The 18,429-nt window shown below is 38.7% G+C and overlaps 2 non-coding genes across 2 annotated transcripts; both read left to right on the top strand.

Moving 5' to 3' along the window:
- Positions 1–16,833: 16,833 nt before the first annotated feature.
- LOC123851371 (U6 spliceosomal RNA) lies at positions 16,834–16,940 on the top strand. Its single transcript, XR_006792564.1, has one exon. It is a non-coding gene; the product is annotated as a U6 spliceosomal RNA (small nuclear RNA).
- A 255-nt stretch (positions 16,941–17,195) lies between these two features.
- Positions 17,196–17,345, top strand: LOC123851617 (small nucleolar RNA SNORA62/SNORA6 family). Its single transcript, XR_006792655.1, has one exon. It is a non-coding gene; the product is annotated as a small nucleolar RNA SNORA62/SNORA6 family (small nucleolar RNA).
- The last annotated feature ends 1,084 nt before the right edge of the window (positions 17,346–18,429 follow it).

Below are 18,429 nucleotides of genomic sequence, written 5' to 3'. Positions count from 1 at the left end.
ATTCATTCTGTGAGGCCAGCATTACCCTGCTTCCAAAACCAGGTGAAAACTCTACTAAAAAAGAGACCTGCAGACCAATATCCCTGAAGGAACATGAATGCAAGAATTCTTAACAAGGGGCGCCTGGGTGGCTCAGTTGGTTAAGCGACTGCTTCGGCTCAGGTCATGATCTTGGAGTCCCTGGATCGAGTCCCTGCTCGGCAGGGAGTCTGCTTCTCCCTCTGACCCTCCCCCCTCTCATGTGCTTGCTCTCTCTCAAATAAATAAATAAAATCTTTAAAAAAAAAGAATTCTTTTTTTTTTAATTTTTTAATTTTTTAAATTTTTTAAAAAGATTTTATTTTTATTTATTTGAGAGAGAGAGAATGAGAGACAGAGAGCATGAGAGGGAGGAGGGTCAGAGGGAGAAGCAGACTCCCTGCTGAGCAGGGAGCCCGATGCGGGACTCGATCCTGGGACTCCAGGATCATGACCCGAGCCGAAGGCAGTCGCTTAACCAACTGAGCCACCCCGGCGCCCCCCCAAAAAAGAATTCTTAACAAAATACTAGCAATTCAAATCCAACAGTACTTTTTTTTTTAAATATCATTTATTATTTTTGGGGGGAGAGAGAGAACAAAGGGAGAGTAAGAGGGAGAGTGAGAGGGAGAAGGAGAAGCAGACGCCCTGCTATGCAGAGAGCCCAATTCAGGGTGGGATCCCAGGACCCCAGGATCATGACGTGAGCTGAAGGCAGGTGCCTAATGGACTGAGCCACTCAGGCGCCCCTAAATCCAACAGTACTTTAAAAGAATCACTCACCACAATCAAGTGGGATTTACTCCTGGTCTGCAAGGGTGGTTCAATATTCACACATCAGTCAGTGTGATATACTACATTAATAAAAGAAAGGATAAGTAACATATGTTACATAGATGTAACAAGTAACATAGATGCAGAAATAGCACTTAACAAAGTACAACATCCATTCATGATAAAAACCTTCAACAAATTAGGTTTCGAATGAGTATACCTCAACATCATAAAGGCCATATGTGAAAAACCAACAGCTAACATCGTCCTTGTTGGGAAAAACTGAGAGATTTTCCTCTATGGTCAGGAACAAGACAGAATGCCCACTCTCACCACTGTCATTTAACATAGTACTGGAAATCTTAGCCTCAAGAATCAGACAACAAAAAGAAATAAAAACATCCAAATCAGCAAGGAAAAAGTCAAATTTTCACTTTCTGCCCATGACATGATATTCTATATAGAAAACCCAAAAGACTCTCCCAAAAAAAACTACTAGAACTGATACACAAGTTCAATAAAGTCATAGGATACAAAATCAAGATACAGAAATCTGTTGCATTTCTTTTTTAATTATTATTATGTTCAATTAGCCAACATATAATACATCATTACTTTTTGATGTAGTGTTCAACAATCTATTAGTTGCACATAACAGCCAGTGCTCATCACCACATCTGCCCTCCTTAATACCCATCGCCTGGTTAACTCATCCCTCTCCCCCTCCCTTCTGTAACCCTCAGTTTGTTTCCCAGAGTCCAGAGTCTCTCATGGTTTGTCTCCCTTTCTGATTTCTTCCCCTTCAGTTTTCCCTCCCTTCCCCTGTGGTCCTCTGCATTACTCCTTATGTTCCACATATGAGTGAAACCATATGATAATTGTCTTTCTCTGTTTCACTTATTTCACTTAGCATAATCCCCTCCAGTTCCATCCATGTCGATGCAAATGGTATTAATCCTTTCTGATGGCTGAGTAATATTCCATTGTAGATATGAACCACATTTTCTTTATCCATTCATCTGTTGAATAACGTTTCAGCTCCTTCCAGTTTGGCTATTGTGGACATTACTGCTATGAACATTGGGGTGAATGTGCTCCTTCTTTCACTACATCTGTACCTTTGGGATAAATACCCAGTAGTGCGATTGCTGGGTTGTAGGGTAGCTCTATTTTTTGTTTGTTTGTTTGTTTGTAGTTTTTAATTTTATTACGTTATGTTAGTCACCATACAATACATCATTAGTTTTTGATGTAGTGATCCACGATTCGTTGTTTTCATATAACACCCAGTGCTCCATGCAGTACGTGCCCTCCTTAATACCCATCACCGGGCTAACCAATCCCCCCTCCCCCCTCCCCTCTAAAACCCTGTTTGTTTCTCAAGTCCATAGTCTCTCATGGTTCATCTCTCCCTCCAATTCCCCCCGCCCATTTTTCCCTTCCTTCCCTAATGTCCTCCATGTTATTCCTTATGTTCCACAAATAAGTGAAACCATATGATAATTGACTTTCTCTGCTTGACTTATTTCACTTAGCATAATCTCCTCCAGTCCCATCCATGTTGATGTAAAAGTTGGGTATTCATCTTTTCTGATGGCTGAGTAATATTCCATTGTATATATGGACGACATCTTCTTTATCCATTCATCTGTTGAAGGGCATCTCGGCTCTTTCCACAGTTTGGCTATTGCAGACATTGCTGCTATGAACATTGGGGTGCATATGGCCCTTCTTTGCACGACATCTGTGTCTTTGGGGTAAATACCCAGTAGTGCAATTGCTGGGTCACAGGGTAGCTCTATTTTTAAATTTTTGAGGAACCTTCACACTGTTTTCCAAAGTGGCTGTACCAACTTGCATTCCTACCAACAGTGTAAGAGGGTTCCCCTTTCTCCACAACCTCTCCAACATTTGTTGTTTCTTTCCCTGTCCATTTTGGCCATTCTAACTGGTGTAAGGTGGTATCTCAGTGTGGTTTTGATTTGGATTTCCCTGATGGCTAATGATGATGAACATTTTTTCATGTGTCTGTTAGCCATTTGTATGTCTTCTTCAGAGAAGTGTCTGTTCATCTCTTGTGCCCACTTTTTGACTTGATTATTTGTTTTTTGGGTGTTGAGTTTGAGAAGTTCTTTATAGATTTTGGATACCAGCCCTTTATCTGTAGTGTCATTTGCAAATATCTTCTCCCATTCTGTGGGTTGCCTCTTTGTTTTGTTGACTGTTTCCTTTGCTGTGCAGAAGATTTTTATCTTGATGAAGTCCCAAAAGTTCAGTTTTGCTTTTGTTTCACTAGCTTTTGGAGATGTATCTTGAAAGAAGTTGCTGTGGCCGATGTCAAAGAGGTTACTGCCTATGTTCTCCTCTAGGATTTTGATGGATTCCTGTCTCACATTGAGGTCTTTCATCCACTTTGAGTTTATCTTTGTGAATGGTGTTAGAGAATGGTCGATTTTCATTCTTCTGCATGTGGCTGTGCAATTTTCCCAGCACCATTTATTGAAGAGACTGTCTTTTTTCCATTGCATGTTTTTTTCTGCTTTGTCAAAGATTATTTGACTATAGAGTTGAGGGTCCATATCTGGGTTCTCTATTCTGTTCCATTGGTCTGTATGTCTGCTTTTGTGCCAGTACCATGCTGTCTTGGTGATCACTGCTTTGTGATATAGCTTGAAATCAGGCAACGTGATGCCCCCAGCTTTATTTTTCTTTTTCAACATTCCCCTGGCGATTCAGGGTCTTTTCTGTTTCCATACAAATTTTAGGATTGTTTGTTCCAGCTCTGTGGAAAATGTTGAGGGTATTTTGATAGGGATTGCATTGAAAATCTAAATTGCTCTGGGCAGCATAGACATTTTCACAATGTTTTCTTTTCTTTTTTTTTATTTCTTTTTTATTTTTTTTAAAGATTTTTATTTATTTATTTGAGAGAGCAAGAATGAGAGAATGAGAGAGAGAGTACATGAGAGGGGGGAGGGTCAGAGGGAGAAGCAGGCTCCTCGCCGAGCAGGGACCCCGATGCAGGACTCAATCCAGGGACTCCATGATCATGACCTGAGCCAAAGGCAGTCGCTCAACCAACTGAGCCACCCAGGCGCCCTGTTTTCTCTTCTAATCCATGAGCATGGAATGCTTTTCCATCTCTTTGTGTCTTCCTCAATTTCTTTCATAAGCATTCTGTAGTTTCTAGAGTATAGATCCTTTACCTATTTGGTTAGGTTTATTCCTAGGTATCTTATGGTTTTGATGCTATTGTAAATGGAATTGATTCCTTAATTTCTCTTTCTTCAGTCACATTGTTAGTGTATAGAAATGCAGCTGATTTCTGTGCATTGATTTTGTATCCTGTCACATTACTGAATTGCAGTATGAGTTCTAGTAATTTGGGGGTGGAGTGTTTTGGGTTTTCCACATAAAGTATCATGTCATCTGCGAAGAGTGAGTTTGGCTTCTTCTTTGCCAATTTGAATGCTTTTTATTTCTTTTTGTTGTCTGATTGCTGAGGCTAGGACATCTAATAATATGTTGAACAAAAGTGGTGAGAGTGGGCATCCCTGTCCTGTTCCTGACCTTAAGGGAAAAGTTCTCAGATTTTCCCCATTCAGAATGATATTCACTATGGGCTTTTCATAGATGGCTTTTATGATATTGAGGTATGTTCTCTCTATCCTTATACTTTGAAGTTTTAATAAGAAAGAATGCTCTATTTTGTGAAATGCTTTTTCTGTATCAATTGAGAGGACCATATGGTTCTTCTCTCTCCTCTTATTAATGTGTTCTATCACATTGATTTGCGAATGTTGAACCACCCTTGCATCACAGGGATAAAGATCACTTGATCATGGTAGATGAACCTTTTAATGTATTGTTGGATCCTATTAGCTAGGATTTTGTTGAGAATTTTGAAATCCATATTCATCAGGGATATCAGTCTGAAATTCTCCTTTTTGATGGAGTCTTTGTCTGGTTTGGGGATTAAAGTAATGCTGGCCTCATAGAATGAGTTTGGAAGTTTTCCTTCTGTTTTTATTTTTTGAAACAGCTTCTGGAGAATATGTGTTATTTCTTCTTTGAATGTTTGGTAGAATTCCCCAGGGAAACCATCAGGCCCTGGACTCTTGTTTTTTGGGAGGTTTTGGATCTATGCTTCAATCTCATTACTGGTAATTTCCTATTCAAGTTGTTAATTTCTTGTTTCAGTCTTCACAGTTTATAGGTTTCCAGGAAGGCCTCCATTTCTTCTTTTGTTAATGTGATCTATCACATTGATTGATTTATGAATGTTGAAGCACACTTGCATCCCAGGAATAAACCCCACATGGTCATGGTGAATAATCATTTTAATGTATTTTTGGATCCTATTGGCTAGGATCTTGTTGAGTATTTTGGCATCCATGTTCATCAGGGATATTGGTCTGTAATTCTCCTTTTTGATGGGGTCTTTGTCTGGTTTTGGGATCAGGGTAATGCTGACCTCATAGAATGAGTTTACAAGTTTCTTTCCATTTCTATTTTTTGGAACACCTTCAGTAGAATTGCTACCAAAAATTCTTTAAATGTTTGGTAGAATTCCCCTGGGAAACTATTTGGCTCTGGCTCTTGTTTTTTGGGAGGTTTTTGATTATTGTTTCCATTTCCTTGCTGGTTATTGGTCTGTTCAGATTGTCTATTTCTTCCTATTTCAATCTTAATAGTTTCTAAGTTTCCAGGAATGCATCCATTTGTTTCAGATTGCCTAATTTGTTGGCATATAACTGTTGGTAAAAAGTTCTAAAAATTGTGTCTATTTCCTTGGTATTAATCGTGATCTCTACCCTTTTATTCATGATTTTATTAATTTGGGTCTTTCTCTGTTCTTTTGGATAAGTCTGGCCAGAGGTTTAAGGAATCATTAATTCTTTCAAAGAACCAGCTTCTAGTGTCATTGATTTCTGCCCTAATCTTTATTATTTCTCTTCTTATGCTTGGTTTAGGCTTTATTTGCTGTCTTTTCTCCAGGTCCTTTAGGTGTAAGGTTGGCTTGTGCATTCTGGATTTTCCTACTTTTTTGAGTGAAGCTTGGATGGCTATGTATTTCCCCCTAGGACCGCCTTTGCAGTATTCCATAGGTTTTGAACTGATGTGTTTTCATTTTAATTGGTTGGCATGAATTAAGTTCCTAAATTTCCTGTTTGAACTACTCATTCTTTAGCGGGATGCTCTTTAACCTCCAAGTGTTTGAGTTACTTCCATAGTTTTCCTTGTGGTTGAGTTCCAGTTTTAAAACATTGCGGTCTGAAAATGTGCAGGGAAAAATCTCCATCTTTTGGTATCAGTTGAGACCTGATTTGTGACTCAGTATGTGATCTATTCTGGAGAAAGTTCCATGTGCACTCAAGAAGAAGGGGTATTCTGTTGTTTTAGGATGGAATGTTCTGTATACATCTACGAAGTCCATCTGGTCCAATGTGTCATTCAAAGCTCTTGTTTCTTTGTTGATCTTTTGCTTAGATGATTTGTCTATTGCTGTGAGTGGAGTTTTGAAGTCTCCTACTATTAATGTATTATCGATATATTTCTTTTTTTGGTTGTTAGTTGGTTTATGTAATTGGCTGCTCCCATGTTGGAGGCATAGATATTTACAATTGTTAGATTTTCTTGTTGGGTAGACCCTTTAATTATGATATAGTGTCCCTCTACATCTCATACTACAGTGTTTGGTTTAAAATCTAATTTGTCTGATATGAGGATTGCTACCCTAGCTTTCTTTTGAGGTTGTTGGCATGGTAAATTTTTCTCCATCTCCTCACTTTCAATCTGGAGGTGTCTCTAGGTTCAAAATGAGTCTCTTGTAGACAGCATAGGGATGGTTTCTGTTTTTTTGTTTTTTTGTTTTTTAATCAAATCTGTAACCCTGTTTCTTTTGATGGGAGCATTCAGTCCATTCACATTGAGAGTAACTATTGAAAGATATGAATTTAGTGCCATTTATTGCCTGTGGAGTACCTGTTTCTATAGATTGTCTCTGTTAATTTCTGGTCTATATTATTCTTGGGGTCTTTCTTCATTTATAGAATTCCCCTTAATATTTCTTGCAGGGCTGGCTTGGTGGTCACATATTCTTTAGTTTCTGCATGTCCTGGAAGCTCTTTATCTCTCCATCCATTCTGAACGACAGCCTACCTGGGTAAAGTATTCTTGGTTGCACATTCTTCTCATTTAGTACCCTGAATATGTCTTGTCAGCCCCTTCTGGCTTTCCAGGTCTCTGTGGATAGGTCTGATGTTATTATGATGTTCCTCCCTCCATAGATAAGAAATCTCTTCCCCCTAGCTGCTCTCAATATAGCTTCTTTGGCTCTAAGATTTGTAAGCTTCACTATTATATGGCATGGCATTGATGTCTTTTCATTGATTTTGGGAGGGGTCCTCTCACTCTTGGACATGAATGCTTGTTTCCTTCCCCAGATTATGGAAGTTCTCAGGTATGATTTGCTCAAATATACTGTCTAGCCCTCTCTGTCTCCCCACCTCCTCAGGAATCCCAATAATTCTGACACTGGATCATTTCATGGCATCAGTGATTTCTCTAAGTCCATTTTCATGGCCTACTAGCTGCCTATTCTTGTCTTCCTCAGCTTCCTTCTTTTCTTTCAGCTTATCCTCTAGATCAGTAATTTGTTCTTCTACTTAATTTATCCTGGCTGTGAGAGTACCTAGTTTGGACTGCATATCATTTGTAGCATTTTTAAGTTTGCCCTGACTTGATCTCATTTCTGCCCTTAGAGATTCTATATTGTCACTAATGCTTTTTTCAAGCCTACCTATTGACTTCATCCTGAATTTTATCTCTGACATCTTGCTTATATCCATATCCATTAGTTTTTTGGCAGGGGACATTGTCTCAGGTTCTTTTATTTTTTGGGAGTTCCTCCTCCTAGTCATTCTGTCAGGGGATGGGAGAGCGAATAAACAGAGTCCAAAATATCAACCACAACCCAAGCAAAATGCATTCTAAAAACAATCTGAAGTGGTTGAAAGCTACCACAGATATGCAACTAAAGCCAAGATGATCCAAAACAATAAAAAAAGGGGGTGGATTATAATCTCTCAGTGTGGACAAAGCAGGGTGATCTGCCTGCTCCTGACTGATTTTTGCTGTCTTTATTTGAAGACACTATATCCCAAAATTCCAAAGAAATCAGAATATATATTCATATATACCAAGATAAAATCGAATACAGTGAAAAATGAGTCAATATGGGGCATAAATCTATAAAACGTAGTTGCAAAAAAATAAAGGTTAAAAAGTGACTTAAAAACATAGGTTGGGAGGGGCGCCTGGGTGGCTCAGATGGTTAAGCGTCTGCCTTCGGCTCAGGTCATGATCCCAGGGTCCTGGGATCGAGTCCCACATTGGGCTCCTGACTCAGCGGGGAGTCTGCTTCTTCCTCTCCCTCTGCCTCTCCCACTGCTCATGCTCTCTCTCTCTCTGTATCTCTGTGTCTCAAATGAATAAATAAAATCTTAAAAAAAAAAAACAAACCATAGGTTGGGAAATAAGAATCTATTTGAAACGGGAAGAGGATAAGGAAAAAAAGGAAAAAAAAGAAAGAATAAGAAAAGAAACAAAAAAGAAATGTAAAATTTTAGTCTGAAATATAAACGAATTGTGAGGGAACACCTGGAGCTCCCTATATTATTTCCCCCCGGTGCTGGAGTTTTACAGTCCTGTGGGAAATAAACTTGTCATTCATCTGTTCTTACAGTCTGTCTTCTTGGGGCGGGGCCTGCTGCTCAGCTTCTCAGGTGTCTTTGCTTGGGTGGAATTGCCCCACCCCTTATCGGGGGGGATGGGTTTAATGTGAGGATTCGGCTATTTGGTGTAGAAAGAGGATGCACCTATGACTGGGCAACAGCTCTCAGGGTGGTGTGACCCTTCTGCCAGGGCCTGAGTGTCACTCGGAAAATGCTTTCGGACTCACTTGCAGTGTGCTCATGCATGCACACAGCAAAATGCTTCCACCCTCAGGAACAGCTATTTTAGCTGAAGCCCGGATTCTCAGCAGAGTTGTTCCTTCAAGTTAGGGGGTTGCCTTTAGGCCTGCTTGCACACACGGGGCAACGGTACTAGCCTCGCAAACAAGAGGTGAGTTGAGAGCTGCCTTCTGCTCCAGCCTGTTTCTCCCTCAATTTTACATATGGAACCCACTCCCCAGGCTCTCAGCCACAGTACACCGTAAACTCCTTCCTCCCACAGACCGGTCGGTGGTGGCTAAATCACGGTTTCTCTACAGTGTTGTTCCTTCGAGGGAGGTGCCTGGAAATTAGGCCTCCATGCAAACATGCAGGAGGAGTGCTAGCTTCATGAAATTGGAGCTGATTCGAGAGCTGCCTTCTGAACGAAGCCGTTTCTCTCTCGGAGTGAATTATGGGACCATTTCCAGGGCTCTCACGCACACACACTGAAAATATTTCCACCCACCTGAACAACGGCGCTAGCTAAAGCACGTTCCCTCTACAGTGTTGTTTCTTCGAGTTAGAATGCTAGCGATGAGACTTCCATGCAAAAGTGGGACCACAATGCTAGCTTCAGGAAAGAAGTGGGCAGTCATGTTCTGCCTTCTGCTGGGGCCTGAGTCTCACATGGAAAATGGTTTTGGACTCACTTGCAGTGCGCTCACGCATGCACACAGCAAAATGCTTCCAGCCTCAGGCATGGCTATTTTAGCCTAAGCAGGAATTCTCTACAGACTTGTTCTTTTGAGTTCGGTGGTTGGCTTTAGGCCTGCCTGCAGGCACACACGGGGGAACGGTACTAGCCTCATAAACAAGAGGTGAGTTGAGAGCAGCCTTTGGCTCCAGCCTGTTTCTCCCTCGATTTTACATATGGAACCCGTCCCCGGGATCTCACCCACAGTACAACCTAAACTGCTTCCTCCCACAGAGAGGTCGACGGTAGCTAAAGCACGTGTTCTCTACAGTGTTGTTTCTTCGAGTTAGAATGCTAGGATTAGACTTCCATGCAAAAGTGGGGCTGCAGTGCTAGCTTCATTAAACACGTGGAGTCATGTTCTCTCTTCTACCGGGGCCTGAGACTCACTCAGAAAATGGCTTCGGACTCACTTGTAGTGCTCTCACGCATGCACACAGCAAAATGCTTCCACCCTCAGGAACGGCTTTTTTAGCTGAAGCATGGATTCTCAGCAGTTGTTCCTTCGAGTTAGGGGGTTGCCTTTAGGCCTGCACGCACACACGGGGCAACGGTACTAGCCTCATAAACAAGAGGTGAGTTGAGAGCTGCCCTTGGCTCCGGCCTGCTTCTCCCTCAATTTTACATATGGAACCCGTCTTCTTACATCTCAGGTTGAATTTATGTTCAGAATGGTTTGACAGATATCCAGCTAAATTCAAGGTACCAGTTGAAACAAGGTCCCCTACTCTGCTGCCATCTTAGATGCTAGTTGTATGACTTAGGGCAGTTTACTTAACCTTTGTGAACTTCTATTCCTTTCTCTTCAAAATAAGGTTTAGTGTTTAGTTCAAAATCATTTGCTATGCATTTTATGTACACCTGTTATGCTATACAGGCATAGAACCAGATGCTGCAGATGTGAGGGGTAACACTGATTCCTTTTTATCACAGAGCTTGTGCTTTAGTGGGAGAAACAGGCATGCAGACAAGTAAAGTCTTTAGAATACAATAAGTGAGTTTCACTCAACAATAGGTATAGAACTGACAGTCAACAATTGTGTTTCCTGCTAGGCACTTCCAATATATGGTTGGCCTTTGTGGTACAAACTAATGGGACATACAAATTTTAAAAACTCAATTCTAATGTAGGGTGATTAGTGATTGAGGAAGTACATGATACCAAGGAGCACAGAATCAAGGTACTTAACCCAGACTAAGAAAAGAAAGAAGACAAAGAAAACTTCCTAGAAGGAAAAAATCTGATCTGAGACCCAAAGGAAGAAAATTTGAAGATAGTTTGACAAAAAGTAATGAGTGTCAATGGCAAAACAAAATAGAGATGTAAACAACTAGAGAAAGATCATAGCAAATTGCAGGAATTTAAAAAGAAAAGTGTGAAATAAAGGAGGGGTGTCTGCGTGGCTCAGTTGGTTAAGCGACTGCCTTCGGCTCAGGTCATGATCCTGGAGTCTCGGGATCGAGTCCCGCATCGGACTCCCTGCTCAGCAGGGAGTCTGCTTCTCCCTCTGACCCTCCTCCCTCTCATGCTCTCTGTCTCTCATTCTCTCTCTCTCAAATAAATAAATAAAATCTTAAAAAAAAAAGATTCTCTCTCTCCCTCTACCCCTTCCCCACCTCCCACTCTTAGAAAAAAAAGTGTGACTTCATTGTAAGTGAGAGACATGAATAGAAACAAAGAGACCCATTGGGAGATGATCATAACCTGAAAAAGAGACATTACAATGAAAACAAAGTTGACAAATTAGAAAGATTAGAAATAAAAACTGCTACTACTCTTAGGCTGGGGAGACAAAGGTATTGGAGACTTATCTCAGTGGTCAGAATCACCTGACAGAAACTGGAACATTAACAAGCACTTTCAGTGGGAGCCAGAGTCATGAAGAGCTCCTGCCAGAAATACCACCAAAGGAGATAAGAGGCAGAGAAATATTCTGCCTTCTCCATTCTTCTCACTATCCAAACTCCTATCAGTACCTACAATTAGATGAGTCCACCAGGAAGCCAGCTGATGGGAGCCTGAGAAATACAGCACAGTGGAGTCAACCCTTTGGCAAACACAGCAAAGCAAGCAAATGTCAAAGGAATGAATCAAATAGTAAATAGTTCCAAGATTGGTACACAGTCCTAATACTGTATTACTATCTTAGCTGCATGTAAGAGAAGTACAGGGGAAAAGAGAGAAGGAAAGAGAAGACATCCCCAAAAGAAGAAACACATAAGGAAGAAGTGAGTGTTCAATTTCTTCACTTTTCAGAATAGAAGAGGCCTAAGTGTACCCACACATACACTGAAATCTTTCTTTCTGTACCCAATCAGTCAAGAATATGATATATCCTATCAAAATGTGTGGCTTACCACAGCAGTGATTTACAAACAAAGATTTTTATTTATTTATTTATTTTTAAAAATTTATTTGAGAGAGAGAATGAGCAGGGAGAACAGCAGAGGGAGAGGGAGAAGCAGGGAGCCTGATGCAGGGCTCAATCCCAGGACACTGGGATCATGACCTGAGGTGAAGGCAGATGCCCAATCAACTGAGCCACCCAGGCACCCCTCAAAGTGGAATTGTTAAATCCAGCTATATGTTTATTAACAAGAGATAAACTCCAAATATAAGTTGCAAAATATAGAAAAAAATAAACAGGGAAAGTTTATTTGAAAATGAAAATAAATAGAGCAATATTAATATCAGACAAAAAAGATCTTAAGGAGAAACTATCAGATATAGGGTAGGAACTGACACTGATACTAGGGGACCTGAAATGCTCTCATTATTCTCTGGATAGGATGGGGGCTTAAAGGAAGCCAGAATAATACATGGAATTCTGGCCAAGTCCATCTGACAATGGGTCCAAATGTTCCATGGAGCTAACACATGACCACATTTACCCAGTCCCTGGGTAAAAACTAGATTGGAATACTCAACATCTGACAGAGACCTTATATGGTATCCCATTTCAATAAAAATGCAATACAGGAACTGGTGGTCTTTTTGAATATTGGAGGCCATATTATATATAACACTTTGAAATACTGTCTTTACCCATTTATAAAGAGATTCAAAAGGCACAGTTTTTAAAAAGTTTTTATTTTAATTACAGTTAGTTAACATACAGTGTTATATTAGTTTCAGGTGTATAATGTAGTGATTCAACACTTCCATACATTACCTGGTGCTCATCAAAAGTGCACTCCTTAATCCCCATCACTTATTTAACCCATCTCCCCACTCAATTCCATTCTGGTAACTATCAGTTTGTTCTCTGTAGTCAAGACTCTGTTTTTTGGTTTGCCTCTCTCTTTTTTTGTCCCTTTGCTCATTTATTTTGTTTCTTACATTCCACATATGAGTGAAATATATGCTATTTGTCTTTCTCTGACTGACTTATTTAACTTGGCATAATACTCTCAGCTCCATCCATGTCATTACAAATGGCAAGATTTAATTATTTTTTATGACTGAGTATATGTACATGCCACATCTTCTTTACATATTCTTTATCCATTCATCTATCAGTGGACACCTGGGCTATTTCTATGATTTGGATTTTGTAGATAATGCTGTTATAAACAGCCGGGTGCATGTTCCCCTTTGAACTAGTATTTTTGTATTTTGGGGGTAAATACCTAGTAGTACAATTGTTGGATCATAAGGTAGTTTTATTAACTTTTTGAGGAAACTATTCTCTTTTCCAGAGTGGCTGCACCAGTTTGCACTCCCCGCAGCAGTGCAAGAGGGTTCCCCTTTCTCCACATCTTTGAAAACATCTGCTGTTTCTTGTGTTGTTGATTTTAGCCATTCTGACAGGTAAGAGGTGGTAGATATAGTAGTTTTTTTTTTTTTTTTAAGATTTTATTTATTTATTTGACAGAGAAATCGAGAGCACAAGCAGGGGAAGCTACAGGCAGAGGGAGAAGCAGACTCCCCGCCGAGCAGGGAGCCCGATGCAGGGCTCGATCCCAGGACCCTGAGATCACGGCCCGAGCCGAAGGCAGTCGCCCAACCAACTGAGCCACCCAGGCGCCCTGATATAGTAGTTTTGATTTGCATTTCCCTGATGGTCAGTGATGTTGAGCATCTTTTCCTGTGCCAGCTGTCTGTATGTCTTCTTTGGAAAAATGTCTATTCATGTCTTCTGCCCATATTATAATTGGATCATTCATTTTTTGGGTGTTGAGTTTTATAAGTTCTTTATATATTTTGGATACTAACCCTTTATTGGAGATGCCATTTGCAAATATCTTCTCCCATTCAGTAGGTTGCTTTTTAGTTTTGGTGATTATTTCCTTCTCTGTGCAGAAGCTTTTTATTTATTTGTTAGTTTGTTTATTTATTTATATCATTTTTTAGAGAGGGTAGAGAGATAGGGGAAGGGTAGAGGGAGAGGGAGAGAGAGAATCTTAAGGAGGGCTCAATCTCACAACCCTGAGATCATGACCTGAGCTAAAATCAAGAGTTGGACACTTAATCCACAGAGCCACACAGGCATCCCAAAGCTTTTTATTTTGATGCAGTCCCAATAGTTTATTTTTTATTTTGTTTTCCTTGTCTCAGGATACATATCTAGAAAGAAGTTTCTACAGCCAATGTTAAAGAGGTTACTGCCTGTGTTCTCTTCTAGGATTTTTATGTTTTAGGTTTCATATTAGGTCTTTCATCCATTTTGAATTTCATTTTGTGTATGGTGTAAGAAAGTGGTCCAGCTCCATTCTTTTGCATGTAGCTGTCTAGTTTTCCCAACACCATTTGTAGAAGAGACTGTCCTTAGCCCATTGCATATTCTTTCCTGCTTTTTTGAAGATTAATTGACCATATAGATGTAGGTTTGTTTCTGGGTTTTCTATTGTGTTCCTTGATCTATGTTTCTATTTTTGTGCCAGTACTATACTGTTTTGATCACTTTGTAATATAACTTGATGTCCAGAATTGTGATGCCTCCAGCTTTGCTTTTCTTTTTCAAGATTGCTTTGGCTATTTGGGGTCTTTTGTGGTTCCATACAAACTTTAGGATTGTTTGTTCTAGATCTGTGAAAATTGCCGGTGTATTCTGATAGGGAATCCAAATGTGTAGATTGCTTTGGGCAGTATAGACATTTTAACAATATTTGTTCTTGGCTTGGAATGTCTTTCCATTTCTTTGTGTCATCTTCAATTTCTTTCACAAATGTTTTATAGTTTTTAGAGTAGAGGTCTTTCACCTCTTTGATTAGGTTTATTTTTAGGTAACTTATGGGTTTTGGTGCAATTATAAATGGTGTTGATTCCTTAATTTCTCTTTCTGCTGCTTCATTATTGGTGTATATAAATGCAACAGATTTCTGTATGTTGATTTAGTATACTGCAACTTTACTGAATTCATGTATTAGTTGTAGCAGTTTTTCGGTGGAATCTTTCAGGTTTTCTATATATAGTATCATGTCATCTACAAATAGTGAAAGTTTGACTTCTTCCTTGCTGATTGGGATGTATTTTATTTCTTTTTGTTGTCTGATTGCTGAGGCTAGGACTTCCAGTACTATGTTAAATAACAGTGGTGAGAGTGGACATCCCTGTCTTGTTCTTGACCATGGAGAAAAAAACCTCTCAGTTTTTCACATTGAGGATGATGTTAGTTGTGGGTTTTTCATATATGGCCTTTATGATGTTGAGGTATATTTGTTCAAAACCTACTTTGTTGAGGGTTTTTATCATGAATGGACGTTGTACTTTACCAAGTGCTTTTTCTGCATCTATTGAAATGATCATATGGTTCTTATCCTTTCTTTTATTAATGTGATGTATCACGTTGATTGGTTTGTGAATATTGAACCACGCTTGCAACCCAGGAATAAATCCCACTTGGTCATGGTGTACAATTTTTTAAAAATTTATTGTTGGATTCGTTTTAATAGCATTTTATTGAGAATTTTTGCATCTGTTTTTCTCAGGGGTATTGGTCTTTAGTTGTTTTTTTTTTAGTGGTGTCTTTATTTGGTTTTGGGATCAGGATAATGCTGGCTTCATAGAATGATTTTGGAAATTTTCCTTCCTTTTCTATTTCTTGGACTAGTTTGAGAAAAATAGGTATTAATTCTTCTTAACTACCCTACTATCCAGATTTGCACTGCTAGATATTTACCCAAAGAATACAAAAATACTATTTCAATAGGATATGTACACCCCGATGTTTATAGTAGCATTATCTACAACAGCCAAATCATGGAAAAAGCCCTGTGTCCATGTACTGATAAATGTATAAAGAAGATGTGATATCTAGGGACACCTGGGTGGCTCAGGCAGTTAAGTGTCTGCCTTCAGGTTAGGTCATGATCCCCGGTGTCCTGGGATTGAGTCCCATATTGGGCTCTTGCTCAACAGGGAGCCTGCTTCTCCCTCTGCCTGCTGCTCCCTCTGCTTGTGCCCTTTCTCTCTGATAAATGAATAAATAAAATCTTTTTTTTAAAGAAGAAGATGTGTTATTTATATGTATATGTATATGTATATGCATATGTATATGTATGTGTATATGCAGACATAATGGAATGTTACTGAGCCATAAGAAAGAATTAAATATTGCCTTTTGGAAGAACATGGATGAAGCTAGAGAGTATTGTGCTAAGTGAAATAAGTCAGAGAAAGACAAATACCACATTATTTCACACATATGTGGAATTTAAGAAAAAAAAAAAAAGCAAAGGGACAAAAAAAGAGAGGCAAACCAAGAAACTGACTCTTAAGTATAGAGAACAAACTGATGGTTACTAGAATAGAGGTGGGTGTGTGGGGGGGGATGTGTTAAATAGGTGATGGGGATTAAGGAACACACTTGTTGTCATGAGTACTAGATGTTGTATGGATGTTTTAATCAGTATATAGTACACCTGAAACTAATATTACACAGTATATTAACTAACTGGAATTGAAATAAAAACGTAAAAAACATAAGCTATTATTTTCACTTTACAAAGGAAACAAAGACAGAAAAATGTTATATAATTGTTGAAGTTCATAATTCTAGTAAATGGTTAAACTAGGATTTGAACCAGGCAATTGGATTTAGAACCCATGCTCTTAATCAGTACACTGTATTTCCTTTATCTGTACTAATGGAATGCAATTTGCAGAACAATATATACAATATGATTCCATCATGTATTGAGTGTGTACTATGTGTCAATTTTCTAATACTTCACATACACTAATTTAACCAACATAGCATCTCTATAAAACAGATATTGTAATTTCTATTTCACCTATGATAAAACAGAGGCACAGAGAAGTTAGGGATGATGTTCTATATTACACGGTTGTAAGTAGTATAGTCTGAGTTTGAACCCAGGCAGTCTTGCTTCAAAGCATGTTTACTTGTGCTCACTTGAACAGCACATACACTAAAATTGGAACAATATAGAGAAGATTACCATGGCCCCTGTGCAAGGATGACATGCAAATTCATGAAGCATTCCATATTTTTTTTTAAAGGCAGCCTTTGTACTTAACTTTCTATTATAAGTGACTTCTTCTCTTATAACTGACTTAATAAATGTCATCATGTTTGTGAAAAAATGATACAGATCAAAATGTTAATAGCAGTTTCCTCTGGGAGGAAGCTTGCAGAGAGAAGGTGAAGATGTAATTTTACTTTTTACTCTCTATAATTGTATATGGTCTGACTTCTACAATGTTCATGAATTCATGTATTATTTGCATGATCAAAAAATAAATAAGTAATGCATATTGTTAGAGCTTGGAGTTGAGGCCACTAGCTGGCTGATGAACCAGAAGTGTACATAGTATGCTACATGATGGGCAAGTCTTTCACTAACACAAGGGTCTCTGGCCCAATGAATGGGGTTTGATAGTAATTCTTGCTGCAAGTAAAAAGATAAAAATAAAATTAAATAAATAAAAAATAAGTCACACACATAAAAGGACAAGAAAAAATTTACTACCTTCTTTAGAATATATATTTTTTCCAAACTTTTAAGTGTCTGGTCCATTCTTTAGAATAATTTTGAACTCAGATACAAACTGCCAAAGTAGACTTGGAAGCATAAACAAAAATCTACATAGTTGATACTTTCAGCTATGATTATCAGTAGAGTTCTTGTTTTACAAATAATTACTTCAAAATAATTATCACAAACATCCCATATAATAGGTTAATTCAAATTCTGTATGTCATACTAACCAATTTCTTTTAGGTTGCCAAAGACATCCTCTTGTAACAAATAGTGCATCAATTTAGCTTGGCACCCAAAGTAACAGCTCACAGCAAATCGAGAAAATAAGTCACAATCTCACACCAGAAAGATAATGAAAACAACTGTAAAAAGTAGGTTTTCTACCACTGCTGCAACAAACGAATATTAAAAGAAAATGGAGATTGCAAATTGTTCCTAACCTAGACTCCTTCTTTGGTTATGTCCCATCTCCTTTGCCTCTCTCACTCCTATATCCAAACTCTAGCAGTCTCCTGTCCTAAATATCTTTGCCTTTCACTACTGTCATTTTCATTTTTGTATTGCTGCAGCTGCTCCCAATCTTGTCCTTTTCAAATCCACTTTACATGTTAGATTGATCCACCTTTCATACCAATAGCTAAATCCTTCAGTGGTATCTAATCATCCATGGGTTAATAATAAAATATATAATTTATTGAGTATCTCATAAGTGAAAGATGCTCTTAGGCAACATCTGCACTCATTTAATCTTCATAGTAAATCTCCAAGTTATGATTTCTTTTTTATAAAACAAGAAACAGCCTTGAAAAGACTAAAAGTCAAAATCTGACATGAAACCTGAAGGTTTATGTGTTTTTTTACTGTTTATTTCCTCAGTTTCTATTCCTCCAACTTGCTCCCAAAGCTCCAATTACTACATTGCTTCATGACTGTTCCTTCTACCTAAAACTTCTCCATTCTTATAATTTCCTGGCATACTACACATCTTTCAGATTTCTG

This window comes from Mirounga angustirostris, unplaced genomic scaffold (assembly GCF_029215605.1).
Source record: "Mirounga angustirostris isolate CCGP_5_RB_7025 unplaced genomic scaffold, mMirAng1.0.hap1 SCAF_11, whole genome shotgun sequence".
In the NCBI taxonomy this organism is placed as follows: Eukaryota; Metazoa; Chordata; class Mammalia; order Carnivora; family Phocidae; genus Mirounga; species Mirounga angustirostris.
Note: the sequence above shows the minus strand (reverse complement) of the source record. Positions and strands in the feature narration are given on the sequence as shown.